The sequence below is a fragment of the Podarcis melisellensis genome, assembly GCF_964234715.1.
Source record: "Podarcis melisellensis genome assembly, chromosome: 17".
Taxonomy (NCBI): Eukaryota; Metazoa; Chordata; class Lepidosauria; order Squamata; family Lacertidae; genus Podarcis; species Podarcis melisellensis.
In genome coordinates this window covers 25376586-25391737 of record NC_138534.1, presented here as the reverse complement: position 1 = coordinate 25391737, position 15152 = coordinate 25376586, and the positions used below count along the sequence as shown (strand labels likewise).

Here is a 15152-nt window from a genome sequence, read left to right as displayed (position 1 = left end):
GCAACTGAAAGCCACTTCATCTGTGAGGCAGAGGCAGATCTCATTTGCCACTGCATGTGTATTGACCAGGGAACTGCTGCCAAAAACGGCTCCCTGAGGAATGTACTAATAGGTTTGTAAGTGTTTGTAAACACACCTTGCACAACAATACATTACATTTTGAATTGCACACCTAGGGAGCATGCCTTAAAGAGTGTGTGTGGTAATGCTATGTCACCATCATCTCACAGTTAATAAAGATGTCTGAAATTCCACACTGGAACCAATGGCTCCTATGAATTTTCCAGTGGAGATTCAGTGATTCAGGCCACAAGTGTAGTCCTAGTGCCTTGCCCAGGTTGGCAGAATGGCCACTTTCTCGACAGCTCTCCCCAAACAAGTGCAGGATGGAAATAGGCCAGGAAGTACTAGGATAACTTCTTTAAAAGAAGCAGATGCAGAATGATGTGCAAATTTGAGGATATCTGGCAAACTGATTTATCTAAGAGAAGCTCCAATCACTCCAGACAGCAGCAGGTCCAACTTCTCCAAGAGCTTTCACTCGTCAAGCTGGATTGGTTCTTCTTCACAAATATTCCCTTCTGAACTGATAACTACCAGCAAGTGGGGCATGTGCAGAGTACCAATTCAACAAGCTGGCAGAGTGTGCCAATGGAACAGAAAAAGAGCAGGCAGTTCTAGGTAGGTTCAGTCCCCTTGCTGACAGTTCCACAGCTTGTAGGTTACATACAGTTCTAATATACAGTCTTTCCAGCTGCACACAGTCTCTTTTGCAGGGTTCCAACACAGACTAGGCTCTGACCAAGGGCATGGGCCAACAGCAAACTTGCTTCAAACACAAGTGCATTTATACTTTAGATTGTGCTGAGTCATTCTCAGATGCTTGCTGACTCACTCTCACATGCTTAGCTAGTTGCAAGTGCAGGACAAACACACCCAAAATTAACCAGCACACCTAACAGAACCCTTTCTTGCCCTTTTATCTGCATGCATAGACCCCTTATACATCAACATGATATCCAATCAAGAACCAAAACCTCAGTGCCTCAAGCTTACGCACTGGACAGAGTGAAACCATTTTTATCAGCAAAGCAGATGGCAAATACATCACAGCAGAGAGATGAAACCTTTGGAGTAGAGACAACATAGCTTTCCTGCTGGCTTTTTCTGTAGTGTCTGCATTCTCCTTTAAGGATGCATGCAAAACTATTAATGGTGAGGTGGGAGGAAATTCACAGGGCACAATTCACCAAAGTTCAGCACTTTTAAGTCTCATTCATGTCTATGGGTGTAGCGCTTCCATTAGGGATTTTGTGGCTGGATCATGCCCATAGTAATTCCACTGTCTTTCAAAATTGTTTGTATTTAATTAAGACTTCTGGATCACAGGTAAAATCACATTCCCAGGGCTCTTTAAAGAATATGGTATATTAGAAGACTGACAAAGATATGTGGCAACTGCAGCAATCTGTTGGTTTAATCATCGACAGTGCAATAGTCAGGAGACCCCCCCCCCACAGAATTTGGCAGCACAGCACAAGGCATTTGTTAAGAAGCAGAAAGTATTTATAAATAGAACTCTAATATAAAAAACATTTGGTATTTCTCAGCATAAGTACAAAGGAAGCATAAGAAGCCTTTTTAAAAAAAAAAAACGAGCAGAATGTGAAAGGTGCAAGTCGTGGGTTATGAAAAGAAAAAATTGAATACGATTTAAATGCTGATTTGCCAAAGGGTTCATTTCATACCCGCCCACCTAGTTTGATTCCATTATAACGTCATGTGCTGCTATGCTAAAAAGGATAATTCCAGCATACTGCAGACACCAGGTTGTTTTAATAATAATAATAATAATAATAATAATAATAATAATAATAATAATATCACACAAAAGAAAGGAGTCCCAAAGCAATATAAGTAACGTATGATACTAATAAAATAGCCCTAAAAACAATTCAAAGATGATAAAAGGGTCTGGAAGGCATGTCTCTATCTGGGGGTCAGGGGGTCATAGTACCCTTCCAAGTGGTGGCCCTGAAGGGCTCACCCTAATTTGATGTATGTCAGACCCACTATTCAGGGTTCATCAACCCTCTTGTCAACCAGCAGAAGGATTGCTTGTTATTTGATACATTCCCAATGCCTTCGCCAAAACCTAATTACATCTGAAATTTAAAAAAATTGTGATCTATTTCAGCACAATACTGAGGTCCTGAGTCTCATTTCTACCTTGAGTAGCCCTGCACCTGGGTCCAAGGGGCGCTGGATCCTGGGGGCAGTGGCATTTTACCCCGCCCCCCCAGTTTTTAAGGAGAGAGCTGAGCCCCCTCAATATCCTTCGGCGATGTCGGCCTCAGTTGCAGGCGCAAGTCAGCGCCAATGCTGGGCCCGCAATAGACCGAACCCACTAAGCTTTTTTCAGTGCTACCATTGATCTGTCTTATAATGCATGATCAGAAAGAGATAATTTAGTAGCAACAAATGGGGAAATATTGTCCATTTGCTGTACATCACTGCTTCAGGGGACATAAAACAATAATTACACCAAGAGGCAGCTTTATAAACCTCATTACAAGTCTATCATGCGTGTCCTCTGACTTGAAGATAAAATTATTCAGTTGAGTGTATTTGTCTCTGATATGTTCACCAAGGCAGCGCTGCATATGTGACACTTTGTTATTATGGAGGGTGCTTCTGATGGAGGAAAAATCGTCAAACTGATGTCTGGAATAAGGCAACACATAATTTGAGAGGAAAACACATTGATTCTGTTGCCATTACTAAGAGGGGGGCTGGGCGGGGGGAAGGCTGCTGAGAAAAGCCTTCTCTGAATTTGCCACCCTGGTCTCAGATAGTGAATTGCGAGGGAGGGCATTTCAGGGATGGGAGGAAAATGTATGCAGAGGTTTGCGGTGGAAAGCTGCATGTTTATTTTAAATGTGTGCTGAATGGAGGCGGCTTGACTTTCATGTTCTTTTTCCTTGGGAGGTGAAAACGATGTGGTTTGGCCTGCAAGAGCTCTTTCGGTACCCAGTTCCCTATTGGGAGTGGTTTGCCAGTTTCTTCTCCAATGTCTTTTTAGATTTGGTTAAATAATGCCCTGTCCACTCTAAATACTGCCTATGTGCTTACGTATATGCACTTTAATATTTCCATAATAAACTCAGGTTTCCCAGCTCATTTATAACCCTCTCTCCTTTACACCAGAACTGTAGGTTAAAGATCCAAATGTGGCATTCATATATATCTGTGTAATACATTACACCTATAGACAAGGACACATGGTAACGCTTTGATTCTTGGAATCTTAGAAATTTTCTGAAATATCCTCATCATGAAATCACTAATCCCTTCCGGTTTTCAAAGCGCTTTCCCCTGCCCCATGGGATAAAAACTGATAAATGTTTAACATTGTGGTGCTATAATAACCATGCTTATTTGAAAGTGACCTCGGGATTTCTCTTGTGGAATGTTTTAATATTTGAGGGCAAGGAGATGGCAGAGAATGGAACAAGAGGCACTGACAAGGGAGAATATAAGAGAAATTGGTACCTTTCAATTTTACAAGAGAGGAAAGAACGCTATTCGGTAATAGTGAATCTGAAATTGAAATGCGCTTTTCACATCTGTGTTTGTACAAAGGCGGTTTGACGAGGATATAAAAAGAACACAAATGTGATTGCTTCTGCAAGTATTCTAACCTGGCAAATCTAATACGTTTTTTTAAATGGCTAAACGAGTATTTACCTTGTCATCGCTTGAGTGAGACAGTAAATATAATGTCTGTCTGCTCCATTCTGCCATTCTGGGTTATGTGATTAATTTTATTATACCTTTTTATGTGTGTTTTCTTTTTAACCTTTGTGCAGCTCAAGAAGAGAAGGATCCATTAAACTACACATGCTTGTCTTGAGATCTCACAGTAAAAGAACAACAACTTTTATGTCAAGCCATCTGCTGCACCGATACAGCAAAGAAAGTGAAAAACAATATGCAATGGAATCGCTAGCCTAAGTTCCTTTCTTTAAAGCCTTATGAAGATACACGAAGGAAATAAGTACCATGGGCCTTACCTGTTATACTGTCTTTAAAAGTCCGGTCCTTGTTGCTGACCATACAAAGCTCTTGGCCACTGGTTAAAATCAAAGTGGAGTATTCGATCATGATAATCCCAATGCGTCATGGATGACAGACTGTCTCATGGCACCATGTTCCAGCTGCTTGAAACAAACCCTGCAAAACAACAACAATGGCAACAAAACATGACATACGTATTTCATTTTAATTGAAACATAGCGAACCATATCCAAAGACTAGGAGGCACCCCACTTAATCAATAAGAGCATCATAAAGAAGGCAAAAAGATATATTGACACATCAAAGCTTTGTGGAACACATAAAGGCATTTTATTCTGTGTGGATGCTACTTTTTACAGTTCTATTAAAAATGCAAGGATTAATTAAAAATTATCATTAAAAGCGAATGCTCCACCAGGATTCTCTTGCAAGAACAGAGCTCCTCTAGAAATCTCCTGCTGAAGCAAAGTTTGTTTTAAAGAGCTGAGATCTAAGAAGCAGGTCTCAGATAGAGAGAGGGGTACAGCTTTTCAAAATGTTCCATTACACACTGCCACCTAATAAAAAATATATTTTATGAGCATGAGCATACAATAAAATGATTCAAGATTCTAGCAGTGAGTATAGCTTTAAAATCAAGGACATTAAAATCAAGGACAAACACTTCCAAAGTGTTTGAGCATTGATATGAGAGAGCAGCACCACCCACTGCAGTTTGGGAAATGTAGCTGTGCAAGTATGTGCATACCTGTCAGTTTCCAAACTGCTCATATCTATCCACTTCACTTACTTGCACTGCTCTGTGTGAACTGCAGTCATGCAGCACACAGAAAACAAAACAAATCTGGACTTTGCAGAGGACTCAGATGATGACTACAAAGGTGCCATGCATTAAAACTAAATTTAATGAAAGATTAAATGTTAGGCATTGGGAAATGATAACACTGTAACATTGGTAAATAAATAACATATTGTCACAGCTGCCTCCAGGTCCCAGCTCACAGAGGACCAACGCTAGCCGGTAGTAATGTACAAAAGTCTTTATTGAGGTTCAGTTTCCATTTACAAGCCGCAGCGTGCAGCCCTACGTCTAGACGCTAGATCGGCGAAGCCCTGTCTGAGTCTCCACCCCCTGTACACCAGTTTAAGACCCTAGCCTTACTCCACCTTTTCCGTTGCTCCTTTCTCCTCTGGGTCCTTCTGCCCCCCGGTGTCTCCTCCTTCCTGGACTCTTCTGACGCTGACCCCCCTGACTCCTGTCCCTCCTTTCGGCGGGCTTTAGGACCTGGCTCCCTATCCGGGCTACCCACTGTGCCGCTTGCCTGTACATTTGAACTTGGCGCGCGTGCCCAGCTTCCAACCTTCCTCTCGACCGTTTCCTCGCTCTCCGATGGAGGCGTGGCCAATCCTGACTCATCTCCTCCCGCTGGCGGTGAGCAGCCTGATCCCGATACCTGGGACTCCTCCCCCCTACTGCTCTTTGGTGGGGAAGCTGGTCCCGATTTCCAGCTGCTGCTCTCTGAGTCCCCTCTGGCCCCTTCTTCCTGGGGTGTCCCCCTTGCTCTGACCCTGGGAGCCCCTTTCTGTGAGTCTTCCGATTCGCTGGAAAGACTCAGAGACCTCGGACCACTGTCATCGCTTACGTTTCCTTCGGATTCCTCCCCCTCGTTCTCCGTTTCCTCCCTTTCCTGTGCCTCTGCTCCTGAGCCCCTGACACATATGCATATTGAAATAAAAAGCATATGCACATTGAACAGTTGCTGAACGCACAAAACTACTAGGTGTTTCTTAACAATAACACAAAGTTGCATACATTGTGTAAAATTACATAAAATGTGGATACACTGAAATTTGTCTAACTGTAGCAGCATGGGCAGGCAAACTAAGGCCTTCTAAATCTGGCCTGGGGACGGTTCGGGAATCAGTGTGTTTTTACATGAGTTGAATGTGTCCTTTTATTTAAAATGCATCACTGGGTTATTTGTGGGGCATAGGAATTTGTTCACCCCCCCCAAAAAAAATAGTCTGCCCACCCACAAGGTGACAGTAGACGGGCCCCCTGCTGAAAAGGTTTGCTGATCCCTATATCAAAATAAATTTATTCATGTTATGACTTAGAGGAAAGGTAAAAGAGATCCTTACACTTCAAATACATATCTAGTTAAAGTAAAGTCATGTATTATATTGAATATAAATGAGGGGGGAAACTTTTCTTGATATATGGCTTGTAGCACAACTATGATAATGGATGAGGACATTATTACAATTTGTTATTTGTAAGAAAATTTATTAGGTTTCGAAAGCAGTTCTAAAAATTTAAATTGGACACGTTGTTCACACATATAGCTTAAATTAGTAAACAGAGGGATGAAGAAAGCTTCAGCCCTTTCAATGACACCGTAAAAAGCTTAAGCAATCAGTCAGAACAGGCTATCACATGAAATTACAATCCAGAGACATGCAGCTTTCAAGAAATCATAATTCAGTTTTGCCAGTTTATCAGATACTGAAACGTTCAGCTCTCAGTCCATGGACTTAACATGATGTCTGGTGTGATGTAGGTGGGTGTGGCTTGGAGGAAATGACCTCGTTGGCCAAATTAGGGCTACAGCTGGCCAATTAGGACCTCTGCAAGGCAAAGGTCACACACTGCTGATAAAGAGGTCAAACATTACACAATTTCTTTAGGTTGATCGGAGGCATATGAACACTGGATCTCTGATGTTTCCTTTCTGCAAATGTGGCAAAACACGGCAACTATTACTGAGTGACTTCACGGGGGAAACAGTTCATTATCTGTACTTATTTTCCACTTACTGTTTCTTAAATTTTTTCGTGGAAGACATAACCAAGAGAGAACTATAAATCAAAGCAAAAGCAATCATGGACGTTTTTGCACAGCGTGAGTTACATAGATTGCAAAATCGTAAACAGAGTAATATCTGCTAGGAAACTACTGGAAGTCAGTTTGTAAACAAGAAAATGCTTCTTTCTTTCATTGGGTAAACTATTACTCTTAGATGCAAGAGTGGAAAGAAAATATGCATCATAGTTCAAGGGAGCCAAAATTTCTCAGAAGACAACCCTGAACATAAACTTATGTAGAGTCTTCCTAAAACACTATCATTGGGGGCTGTGGTTGAATATATGGAGTAAAAACATTCCATGGAGCCACCACAGAAAAAGTCCCTGTCCCTTGTATTCAGCAGCCTGGGCTCCCTTCCTATTAACTGAGCATTTTCCAGACCTCATCCTCAAAAGATGAGCTCACCTCTTAAGAGCTGAATCAGATGTAAAAGGAACTAGGTTTTCTAAGCTAATGGATACATGCACCCATTGATCATGGGTGTTATCCTATATTCTCATGACTAGATTGTATCAAATGGATAGATAGATAGATAATACTTTATTCAGCTATAAGCCCAAAAGGTAAAACAAATCAATAGATAAAATAGCATTTTACAATCTAAAATATCAAGTAAAATATTTCAACGCATAATCTCCTTCATATTACTTACAATCTCTAGATGTACCGTGTTATGGCCTTGAAGATAAAGATGGTGCATAGAGTTTACTGGATTTTTAATAGTCATGCCGCATTCCATGGAGTCTTTTATATGAAAGAAGTGCCTTTTGGCTACGATCAAGTGTGTATCAACCCAGGTATCCACATGTGACATCAAACCCATGTAGAAAGAAAAATGGAGTATGGGAATATGGAGGGGTGAGAATGCATGTGTTCCCATAGCTCACCTCCAATCCCTACTTCTAGTTCCAGTTTGACATCTGAACAAGTTTCTGATCAATGCCCTCCACCCCACTCCCTTACACTAACAGCTAAAACCATATCAGATTTTTGGGTAATCCTTTGAAGAGCATTCCCATATTTCACCAATAATGGCTGAAGCATATGATGGGTGCTCCTCTCCCATCAAAAATGCTACACTTGAAAACATTTCATTCTGCATAAGAATTTTGTCATATTGGATGTCTGTCTTCACTGAACTGTGGTTACACACTGCATAACATTTCCTCCAGATCTAGCGGCCTTTTTTGAAGTCATCGAAGCCTATCTGACCAATCAAATAATAGACATGGAGTAAACACAGCTTGTGGATGTTAGCCAGAAATGAAATGAACCATCCTATCCAGCCACCCCCTTCCAGGTGATGGATATTTCATCACTTGTATCAACAAAAGTTAACAGCACATCAGTTATAACACTACAATGTTATGTAAGAACTTGCAGCTAGTTCCATGCATGGGATGATGAAAGATGGTGTCTCAAATTCTCTTTGAGGTCTGAAGCATTTTCTTACCTTAAAACCTATGAGAAAAGTATTCTAAACGAACACAAATGCACACATACTCAAGTTCATCTTTGCCTATTAGCTTACTGCCAGGCTTGAGCTCAGCAGAAGCAAACTGATGAGTTTTCCTTTCTCAAAATAATCCTTGTGATACATACGGTTTGGATTCAAGGCCTGCCATTACCAGCTGACCATGAGACGTTGTAGAATACAGAGGCTTCTTCGGTCCATGCAAAAAACCAATATCTTGCAGCTCGCAGTGTAATATTTCAAAGCAACTGTTCCACACAGCAAACAGCAACATGCTCTTTTACTTCCTTTCCTGCACCAGAAGTTGCTGCAGTAGTTAACCAAGGAAGCTATTGTTTCCAAATAAAGGGTGAGTCATTTTCTGTCATCCATTAAATCACCAAGTCATACTCATTGTATGAGGCTTAAACTCCTCATACATGGGGACATGGGGGAATATAAAGTCTGTACTTCTGTTGATTACTCAGTGCCTGAATCATTCTTAAGTAGACCGGACAAAGCACATGAGAGTTTGCTATCTGGAACAGCCTTGCGTTCATGTGCTCATGTGCTAAAGACAACTTGAAGAGAGATAATGTACAGAAGTGTTTATACGCTAATGCTAGAAGTCTCCAAGCCAAGATGGATGAATGCTTGGTCTTAGAGGATGGTTTTGATATAGTGATCATAACAGAAACCTGGTGGAAAGAAGGGAACTAGTAGGACTTGATTATCTAAGGATATAGACTCTATAGGAAGAACAAAGAAGGGCAGCTGATAAGGAGAAGGGAGGTGGTGTTAACTATGTATATCAAAGAAGGCATTGAGTCCAGCAAGATAGAAATCCAAAAAGAGGTAGGCTCCTCCACAGAATTGTTGTGGGTGGCCATACTGGGCCCCAAGAGTACTTTAGTGCTGAAAACATGCTATTGTCCACCTGATTAAAATGCTTGGGGAGATCTTGAGATAAGACTTAAATCAAGGAAACATCCAAATGAGAAAATTTAGAAATGGACGACTTGTAAATTTCCAATTGACCAGAAAATCCAACATGGTCACGTTTGATTTCAAAAGAGGAAACTTCCCAAAATGAGAGGACTGGAAAATAGGAAGTTGAAAAGTCAAGTCAAGAGAGTCCACACTTCTCACCAGGCCAGCTCTGTATCCTGCTTGATCTTCTGCCTGGCTGAATTGTACCTGAACCGTGATAAATCATCTTGCTTTCCTGAATGGAGGAAGGTGTACGGGTAGAAACCTATGATGCTAGTCTGCATAAGAGTCACATCCACTGCACTGCCTGTCAGGGGTCCTTTACCTTTTACCCATCCCCCAATGATATGAGAAACCTGGAAGTTTTCCACAGGAATGTGACCTTCAGATTTACAAAGGTTCCCCAGCCCTAGTATACACTACCAAGACTTCCAGGTGTGAGGTGATTCCCATAGCTTGCTATCCTGGTAATTGGCACATAACCACGTTTCTTTAGAAATGTTAAGAACTTTATCTACTAGAAATGTTTAGAAAACTTGTTATCACTACACAAATATTTATCATCATTATCTATATGGAGGTACGAAGCCATCAAGTACCCCGGACAACCTATACATGAAAATAACTCAACATTCTGTTGCTATGCTATTACTGAGACTGATTATTTTATTACATTGTAAACTACACAAAGTTGCTGTTGGTACATATTATGTGTGTCAAGGTATTCTGTAACACTAATTGTACATCTTACTATGTTCATCCATGTTATTTGTTTTATGTGTTTCTCATTTTAAAAAATCTTAGTAGGAAGCCTCGTTGCCTGGATTTCTTTTTATCAAAAAACCCCAACAACTTCACAAGCCCCATAAGTCAACACAAGCCCTACAAGAAGATACTGTAGGAAAGTTTTACTCTTAAAAAAACAAAACAAAATCCAGACCGGTCTCATTTTATTTTGCGGCTAAAACATTAGGAGGATGTATAACGCAGGGATTCAGAATCTGGTGAAATATGAGCATATCTATTGAGCTATGGCAGAGATTAATCTTTGTTATGCTCTCAGATCCAAGCAAACTACTTCCCAAAAACCAAACCTAGAAGGAATCTTATTTCCTGTCATCTCCCCTATTTTCTATTTTCCTATTTCCTATTTCTTCTCTGGAGTTTGTAAGACAATGAAATCACTTTAGACTGAGAATTGTTTTAACTTCTTTGTTACTGAAAAGAATCTTCTAGCCTCTAACTACTTATTCATCCCCAGGCTAGCCTTCTACTTCTTCTCTCCCTTTATTTACAGGACCCCTTTATGGAAACTGCTGGGAACTTCAGAAACATCTGTAAAACAGGGGAGGGGAAAGACGTCTCCCCTCCTCTTCACATGGGAATGGTGCTTGAGTGTCAGGGACTGGCTGGACACTGATGAGTGATGGTTGGATACTGATGAGGGGGCACCAGGCGAAGGGGGGTTGGAGACTGACTTGGAAAAAGGGATCAGTGATCTTGGGAAGCCTGTAACAGCCAGGAAACAAGAGTCAGAGACAGGAGAAGCTGCAGGATTGGAAAGTGCAGAAGAACAGGTGCAACAGCAACAACAACCCAAGTGACAGTTTAAGAATATCCCTAATGGGAAAGTATGGGCATAGCTGTCAACCGTCCCTTATTTGGTGGGAAACTCCCTTATCCCAGTGCCGTGTCCCGCTGCTATCCCTTATTGATGATGCCCCTTAAATTTCCCGGGTTTCAAAGGAAGCAGCTCCTCTCCCTCCCTCCCTGCCGGCCAGGGAGGAGGGAGGCTCCAACTGTGTTGCTTGGCTGCGTTGCTCACCCAATAAGGAGTCTAAGAACAACTGGGGGGTGGAGCTTGCATGCCTTGTGCCGATCAAATTGGCCACGTTGCCTGGGGATTCGCCTTTGCTCAGTGCTTCCCAGCGGAGAGGTGACGGTGGTTTTCCTTGCTGCATCCCCTTTGCCAGGTTGCTGCACTGTGGGAACCACTGATTGAGGCTTCGTTTGGCTGCTGGCTGGGCTTTCTGCCTTTGGCTCAGAGGGGCTCAGAAGTGGAACATACCTGTACCCGAAAAATCCCTTATTTTGGCTGCTGATCCCTTATTTTCGAGGCTGCTGGTCCCTTATTTTCAAATCTGTAAGTTGAGTTGACAGCTATGATACAATTTCTAATATGTTCAAAATTGGGAACATAGTTTCCATTGCCTTCCTACATTCAGGAAAATGGTACAGTGGTAACTTGGTTCCTGAATGACTTAGTTGTCAAACAAATCGGCTCCTGAATGCCGCAAACCGGTTTCCGATTTGCTCCTGCAGCCAAGAAACTCCTGCAGCAAATCAGAAGCCGTGCCTTAGTTTTTGAACGGTTTCGGGTGTTGAACAGACTCCTGGAATGGATTAAGTTGAGAACCAAGGTGACACTGTATTGTTACTCAGTTATGGCAATGAGATGGCCCTCCTGCACCCAGTTATGTATTCTTAATCGCATTGAATTAATGGAACTTGAGGGTAAATTATTTATTGTCTGTTGGATTGGTGCTCAAGGCTTCTGTTTCTTACTATTCTCATCCATCTGGGGGCTTGACATAGTCATGCTTTGGTCTTAGACCTACAGCTATTTTGAAGAAAGTTACAGTAGTCAGCAAGCAAGCGCTAGACATACTTCTTCACACAAGTCAAGGTCAAGCAGCAGGTGAGAAGGGAGTGTATTTTGCAATTGCTTAGCAACATAGGTCTCAGACGGAAGTGATGGGGCTCCTTTATACTCAGTTTCTCTAAATCTCTGTGTTCTAATCCCAAACCATGCAATTTGGTACTGTCAACCCAAACATGTAGCAGCCTCTCAGAGACTCAGACAGAAGGGTAGCATAAACTGGTCTTGAATACTTTAATTGGAGGCACCAGGGATTGAACCAGACACATCTCCCAGCTTCTGCACTCTGAATTTGAAGGCTACACTTGCAGCTTCAACTAGGAACACCAGAGAAATCCAATCTTTGCTAAATCTAGCTAACCTCCTGGCCTCATTGCTGTCTGGAACTTAGTTATCCTCCATATTTTGTACTTCCCCAATGTTCCGATGGAAGTTTCAGATGAAAACGGTCTCAAAATATGTCATCCAACCCATATTTTGAGAGAAAATTTAGATACATTTTGAGAGTACTTGTTTAGAAATGCATATTTCATTATTACTATATTTAAACATAGGGTTTCATGCATATTTTTTTCTTTGAAATTTCTTAGCAGATTAGTGTGGAATCCGAATGGAGTGGATTTATGGATTATTATATGCAAGGCTGGCATAGATAAGATAAAAGACTGATTCATCCATCCTTAAGCTATAAGATGTCATGGTCCAGGATTCAGATATAGGTTTAATAAACACCTATTCAGATGAGGAGAAGCGAGTGAAGGCACTTAAATGATTGTTCATCCTGGCCCTTATATGAAGGAGTCACATGAGAACATATCTGTTAGAATCTTGCACAGAAACACCATCAATAGCTCATTCCTGTCACATTTTCCATTCTGATTATGATGATGAATTAGATTTTTGTTTCTCCCCTCTTCCTAAGGGTGCCCAGGGCAGCAACTTATATACTGCTTGATTGTAACCAAACCTCTAAGTGGTTTACAAGAAATATTATAATTGTCAATTTTTTAAAAAAATAAGAAATAAGTATCTATTATCTGAGACTCTGTCAACCTGTCTGTCTCTTCTCTGCCCTCTTCATACCTATCCTGGTCCTTGGAGAGGGGAGGGGAGCTGTTCACAGCAGGAGGGGGAGACCTACTGGCTTCTTCAGCAGTCTGCCTGATCGCTATCTCTTCACCCTCTTCCTCTCCAGCTTCCGCTTTTCTGATTCTGGGATGCTCTCTGCCACAGCCTCTTCCTGCTCACCAACCCCTGTTGCCTCTTCCGACACCTCCTCCCCCAGTCTGCTTCCTCTTCTTCCTCCGGCCACTCATGGTCATCCCACCGCCAATCTGAGCCTTCTTCCCTTGCGGGTTCCCTTAGCTCAGGCATAGGCAAACTCAGCCTTCCAGATGTTTTGGGACTGCAACTCCCATCCTCCCCGACCACTGGTCCTGTTAGCTAGGGATGATGGGAGTTGTAGTCCCAAAACATATGGAAAGCTGAGTTTGCCTATGCCTGTCTTAGCTAGTGTCTCTCCCCCCCCGCCTGCATCCAGCCAGTCTGTGACAATCAACCTCTCTGAGAAAGTGAGATATCTGAGAAAGTGAGATCTAATGAATCCTACAGCCCCTAGGATGCACTCATAGGGAACATAGCATTGCAACATTGAAAAAAGCATTTAAAGACACATTTCCATGCAGATTTAAAATCATGGACTAATGCAGAAACAGAATGGTCTGATGAATGAGAATGTGTGAAAATTAAATGGACCAGAAATAGAAGGAGTTGGCCACCCCTAGGGCCAAGTCATGCACCATAGATAATACAAAAAGAACTAGTAAATTATGCATTGTATAAAGGGGGGGGGGAATGTATTTGCTGTCATTAATTCCCTAAATGGATAATTTCAGGCTGATATGAGGGGAAATTAATAATTTTAATTGATTCTTACATAGTAAATGTGTGCTGTTGTGAACCGTGAAAGAACAAGCCACATTCCAGGCATTTTCAAATAATCCAGAGGCGGCATTTGCTTCACTGAGCACAATGGGAAGATCACCATATCTCAAAGAGTTAGTTGCACTATCTATAAAAGCTGAAATTCCCCGAACTCCTCAACTGAAAACAATTAGCGGTGTAATAATGAAGGCATGCTTTTCACAATTACTATGGGATAATCACCAGGCTTGTTTTGTGACTGATGAAGAAAGATGCTGAATGGAAATTTAATCACTGGTTTCCTATCCTAGAGTGAGATGCCTAACGAGATCACATAATTACAGCCAAATGGATTTATATCTTTGGCTGATGCACAGTCATGATTACCTAAGGAAGGAAGCAGAATTTCATAAATCCAAAAATCAATAAGGGATGCTTTCAACATGTAAAGACAGACTTGTACATGATGCCTTGGGAAAGCATAAACATACTGCTCAGAGAATCAGCCCTGTTATGCTGGGAGGAGAAGACAAATTGTCATGCATGCATGCATTTATATGTCTATAAATGGTGGTACAGGGAGCAATATGCATTTAAAAAATGAGGTTGACATATGCTATGTAAACTAGGGGTGCACACTGGCCCCCAATATTTGTCTTGTACTTATGCTTTAAAAAAAGCCCAGTTGCTCTGTGCTCTGTCCGCTTCGATCTGTGATTGGTTTCTGAGCCACTCTGTGTAAAACAAAGCTATGTGTTGCTCTTCCTCTCTTATGGTATGGGGAATCTGAAAAAAAACAGCTACAGCCTTTTACCCTTTCAACAGCAGTAGGTGAAATTGACAGGACCAGTGCTCCTGCCAGAGTGGATTACACCTGCCAGATTGAAGGTCCAGGATTTTTGTGTGTGCAGGAAGGAAAAGGGATTCATTTTCTCTGCAATCCATATTAGGGCTGGCAAATTGGCACCAGCCACTTGGTTTTCGCCTACCTCGTAGCAATCGTCACAACTTTTTAAGGTTTGGTAGTTAGGCACTGGAATAGCGATGTGGGGGGGGGGAGTTGCGGCCATCACCTGCCCCTCCATGCATAAGGGTATTCCGTTAAAGGAATCTGGGGTGTGTGGATCTTGTTTGAAGCCCGGGGAGGGGCTAGGGCCATGCCACGACCCCAGAGGGAACCCAGG

General features: G+C 41.9%; 1 protein-coding gene across 7 annotated transcripts in view; it reads right to left on the bottom strand.

Moving 5' to 3' along the window:
* Positions 1-15152, bottom strand: part of LINGO2 (leucine rich repeat and Ig domain containing 2) — a 418322-nt gene that overhangs the window by 166425 nt on the left and 236745 nt on the right. For 6 of the 7 annotated variants that reach the window (XM_081894259.1, XM_081894261.1, XM_081894255.1 and 3 more), the window contains one exon: positions 4074-4233. The gene's annotated coding sequence lies outside the window, so the exon portion shown is untranslated. Of the gene's footprint in view, positions 1-4073; positions 4234-8545; positions 8677-15152 lie in introns of those variants that run through there. The other variant, XM_081894260.1, reaches the window with a different exon arrangement.